This window comes from Saccopteryx bilineata, chromosome 2 (assembly GCF_036850765.1).
Source record: "Saccopteryx bilineata isolate mSacBil1 chromosome 2, mSacBil1_pri_phased_curated, whole genome shotgun sequence".
Lineage (NCBI taxonomy): Eukaryota > Metazoa > Chordata > Mammalia > Chiroptera > Emballonuridae > Saccopteryx > Saccopteryx bilineata.
In genome coordinates this window covers 119,705,825-119,710,078 of record NC_089491.1, presented here as the reverse complement: position 1 = coordinate 119,710,078, position 4,254 = coordinate 119,705,825, and the positions used below count along the sequence as shown (strand labels likewise).

The window sequence follows — 4,254 nt, the reverse complement described above, 5'->3', positions numbered from 1 at the left end:
ATCCCCTGGGAGTCTTGGAGCATATCCTTCATGCATAAAACCATGTGGGAGGGTGTTCTAGAGCGTGAGTACAGGACAAGGGCCCTGAGTGGGAGTGGGCTTGGGGACTCAATGGGCTAGAGCAGAGTAAGTGGAGGGGAGATGAGATCTAAGAAGGAAGGAGAGCATCGGGACGGGAGATGGGGGCACATCACACAGGACTTAGGGCCACTAGAGGCGTTGACCTCTTACTCTCAGTGAAGTGATGAGCCATAGTGGGGTTTTGAGCAGAAGAGTAACAAGAGCTGACCTATGTTTTAACAGGATCACTCTGGCCACTATGTTGAGAGAAGACTGAGACCAGAAAGGAGGTCCGAGCAACTATCCAGGCCAGGAATGGAGGAGTCGCAGACAAGGGTGGGAGTCAAGGGTAGAACTGCGTATACAAGCGGTATATTTCGAGGTAGAGCCAGCAGGATTTGCTGAAGGACTGGATGTGTGGTAGGAGAGGAAGAGAGGAGACAAGGGTTGCTCCCAGGTTTGGGACCTGAGCCCAAACTTTCATATCTGTGACACGTTTGTGTTAATATTTTATTTCCATCTCACAGTCAAGGCCTCATAGAGGTTGCAATCCCAGGACTCTGGCTTGGAAGTTGCCGGCCTGGACTAGACTCCTGTTTCTGGTATTCATTAGCAGGGTGGCCAAGACCCTTAACACCTTTGAGCCTTAGGATCCCCATCTGGAAAAGGGAGAGGATGACACTCACTACATGAGTTATTGTGGGGCCTGCAGGACCTGGTACGCAGGAATTGTCAGTAGTGGTAGCTGCTCTGGTTTTATCGGCACTGCTGGAATTAGAATATGACCCTCTGCCCCACAGTCCTCATTCTCTCTCCATATTCTTTTTCTTTCTTGATTTCTGGACAGCTTCTAGTTAATTGACCATTCTCAGGAATAGCATTTCATTTTCAAACATTTAATTATACTAGATCACATTGAAGAAAAATTTTCATCAACCAGTAGACTCTTTTCTGAGTCAGGGGCAGTTCTGGAGTCAGGGCACAGTCATGTGTGTGCATGGGGTTTGGGAGAAGCGGTTGTTGGAGTGACTTTGATTCGGTATTGCCCCCTTCCAAGCAGGAACAGCGAGCTCTAGACTCTCCTCCTCCCTGGCTTAATGCATTGAGCCAACTGACCAGGCGTTTTAACATTTAGCAAGCACTGCCTCCCTCTGACCAAAGATGGCCTAGAATGACAGAACAGAGAGAGCCTTTTCATTTCCCTCCTCCTGTAATAGAGTACATAGACAGGGGCTGGGAAGAAATGCTGACGCCATCCCCAGGGGCCACCAGGGGGGCATGTAGGGCCTGCAGGAGGGGCCGCAGGCCTCCCGGAATGAGCGCTACGCAGGATCTCAGCACTTGGGCCCAGCACTGACTGTGAACCACAAACCACAGCCTCTCTGAGCTGTACAGTCTTCACCCAGAAACCAAGAGTAACAAACAATGCCCCCCTTGCACCTCATGGAGATCAAGTTAAAGGAAGTAGGTGAATGGAAGATGTCATAGACCACGAAATATTTATTAAATTCAAATGCATAGCCATAATTCCGGTCCTCTTCTGTTGCATCCCAAATCATGGTCTGTGGTAAGAAGGATTACCTGGGGTAGCTTAATCAAATGCAAAATCCTGGGGCCCAGTGCCGCAGGAGACTCTTCCCCTCCTCCCCACCAAGCAATTCTTAAATGTGTAGACCCAGTGGTCCAGGAGTTGATTTTGACAGTATAGAAAAAGGAAGAAAGAATAATGAAGTGCCTGTAAATTCTTGGCATTCAGAGACAGGCTGCATTATAATATAAGTGACGGACCTTGTTCATCACATTAGAATCTTCCCAGTAGGTGGCACATGGGGTTCTATTAAAAGTAGCTGGGCAAGGGCACTAGTCAGAATTTTAAATAGGGAATGAGAATTGTTACACGCTTCCCTTTTAAAGGGACATTTTTAATGGAGAGCCTTTTTCTAAAGATGAATTATCCAATATTTATGCACGTGTTTCTCTGCCCCCAGCACGCTCAGCCTTGGCTTTTCTTGTCCTCTGCTAAGCGCCACAGCATCAAGGACCCCGCGTTTATGCCGGCATTTCGGAACGGGGCTCTTCTCCCGCGGCCGTTCCATCACGGAGGCCACATTAGTGACCAGACCTGCATACCGATCCGGGCAAGCATCCAGAGGACAGCCTGTCCTGGTTGAAAGTAGGCCCCTGTCGCACATTGACTTGGCAGAAACTAGGTGCTTCCAAAAGCCAGACGAGCACTGGGAGTTTCTAAACTCTCAGCCCACAATCTTTTAATCAGGTAATAGGTCCATCAGCTCAGCAGCCAATCCATCTTCTCAGGACACACAGCTCCATCTGGAATAAATTGAGCACACGGCAGAGGAAGAGGCCAGGAAGGGTTGTAGCAGCTCCTTTGACCTGTGGTTGAATATGAGATAACCAGAGACTTCTTTCCAAGGATAACACACATGCGCGCGCGCACACACACACACACACACACATGCAAGAGGCAGCACTCAGCTACCCTGATCACTGGGCATTCACTGGCCCCTAGAAATGAGGTAAGATGGGCACAATACATGCTGAAGCAGAGCCCAGAGCCCAGGGTGCCTTCAGAAAGCTAATGCTCCTTCACTCAGGAGACACAGAGACCAAGGAAGGTGTGAAATGAGTGCTTCTGTTGACGTTATCTAGATACCTGGGGGCCACGATACCCTCAAGAACAGTTGACTTACTGTATATCTTCATTTTGTTATTGTTTTCAAATTTCCCAGCCCATGTTGTCTCCCCAGCTGGAATGTCCTTCTTCACTTTAAGTCCTACTCATTCTCCTCAGGGCTCACCTCTTCCAGGCAGTCTTCCCAGGTCACCATAAACCTCATTGACCTTCCACAGCTCCAGAAGCTTCCAACAGTCCTCTTCTTGATAGTATCCTGTGCATGTGACTCATACATTCCCAACCAGATTCCGTGGCCGGCACCATGCCTGGTTGTCCTTGGTCGTTGCCCCTCACTTCCTAGCACGATGGTCAGCCACAGAAGGTGCTTGCTCAGTGCCTGCTGACTCATTAGCGTGGGCTGGGACATGAAAAAATAATCTGTAAAAACCAAATTGGGGATGACAAGAGACTTCTGAAAGGAAGATGCTACCTGAATGATCGATGAGAAACAACCTTTGGCAAAACAAGCTCAATAGGATTATTCCATCGCTCTGCACCTAAAAGAATGAGAGGGAGAGAGCAAAATGAAAGTCGCCAGTGACATCAGCCTTGGCAGCCCCTAATGGAAAGTCATCCTGCCAGAGCCCTGCTCCCTCATTCAGTCCGGGAATGCTTTCCATTAACGTTATTAACTCGTCACAGCGGTTGGGGCAGAGCTGGCTGGGCCAATGTGCTCAGTTCCAATTGCTGAATCATCGTCAGTCCCTTTTGCCCTTCCTGATACCTTCAAGAATTAGAAGAAGCGACAGAGGGAAAGAAAAGCACCGAAGACTATCAACTTTAGCAAATCCTTAACAGGAAGCCATTTGGCCTGTTCCTTCCATCCCTGGGAACTGTTTCCATTAAAAACATTTCCACGCCTTCTCATTGTATCCTCAGCCCAAAGAAAAACTCTCACCTCTTCACCTCCAGACACATCCTGTGAGCAACTTCCTTCTAAGGGCAGAAGATCATTCCTTTCAGTGTACAGCTTGGTTGCTTGATATCAGCCAAGAAATCTGGTAACGTTCTGACCTTCTGAAAGCAGACTGGAGAACCAGAGGAGGTTTTCCTTGTTGTCCCTGGGGCTCAGCAGCATCACAACGGGCAAGAAGGCTCCAGGACGGAAGGCAGAAGAAAACACTGAGGAGGAAGTCAGACCTAACCAAGAAGTAGGCACGCTCAGTTTTCTCTGAGCTGAAAAATCAGAGCCAAGGAAATTCTTGTATTAGGAGAAGCTCAGAAACCTCTGTTCTCGAGGCTGGGTCGGGGTAGGTTGCAAAAAAAGACTACACTGCCCTCTGTTGGGGGCCTATCAGCACACAGCCAAGGGCTCTTCATTCACAATCTGACTTATTCATTGTCCAACCTTGGGAGCTATTATTATCTGGAAAAGAAAACTGAGATCAGAGATATTAAGTAACTTGTTCAAGGTCATGCAACTAAAACATGGCACAAGCACGGACACTAAACCAGAGATAAGTGACTTCAAAGATCATTTTCTTGCCATTTAACTTTTT

General features: G+C 48.2%; 1 long non-coding RNA gene across 1 annotated transcript; it reads right to left on the bottom strand.

The window, feature by feature from the left end:
- Window positions 1–999: 999 nt before the first annotated feature.
- On the bottom strand, window positions 1,000–3,988 carry LOC136324613 (uncharacterized). The gene is made up of 3 exons (XR_010729118.1): window positions 3,654–3,988; window positions 2,880–3,252; window positions 1,000–2,454 (listed from the first exon to the last, which is right to left on the bottom strand). It is a non-coding gene; the product is annotated as an uncharacterized lncRNA (long non-coding RNA).
- Window positions 3,989–4,254: the final 266 nt, after the last annotated feature.